Raw genomic sequence first — 633 nt, 5'->3', positions numbered from 1 at the left:
CATTTTTTCTTCCCTTTTCCGTTTCTTTCTCTTCTCCAACCCCCTTCTATTATTCCTTCTATTACTTATGTGTGAGAGCCGCGTTGAAAGGAAGAAACGGCCTGGGGGAGCCATGGGTACGGAATTTTCCTGTTTAGTTGTCTAGTTACCTCTCAAGGGGATGTTGGTGGTGGACTGTTTCTCCCTCCACCATACTCTAGGCTTATTACTATGGTCAGTAATGGTGATTTTGCATCCTATTGAGGGCAACGAGTACCCCACAAATATAAATTCTCCCGATTCCCCAACCCCAAGCTCTCCTTTATCCACGACTCTGTACACTGCTATTACCATGACCCAAGATAACTTGTCTACACCTCACCCATCCTCCAGAGTCTTTGTTCTCATTCCCTCTACTCTCAGAGTAACTTCCGACAACTAATTTTTCTCCTACTCATGTTCCTCATACACCTCTTCCCTCCACTCCCTTCCAACACACCCCGATCCCCCTTGCTTCAGCTGCAACATCCTCCCTTCCCCATTATCCCTTCCTCTTTTTCCGATTTCAGTCTTTAATTCTCAGAAATTGTTCATTTCCGTAAAAGATTTATTCCAACTGCAATTTATTTGCAGTTGGAAAGATAGTTCTGTGTA

Source organism: Penaeus chinensis, chromosome 1 (assembly GCF_019202785.1).
Source record: "Penaeus chinensis breed Huanghai No. 1 chromosome 1, ASM1920278v2, whole genome shotgun sequence".
NCBI lineage: Eukaryota > Metazoa > Arthropoda > Malacostraca > Decapoda > Penaeidae > Penaeus > Penaeus chinensis.
Note: the sequence above shows the minus strand (reverse complement) of the source record.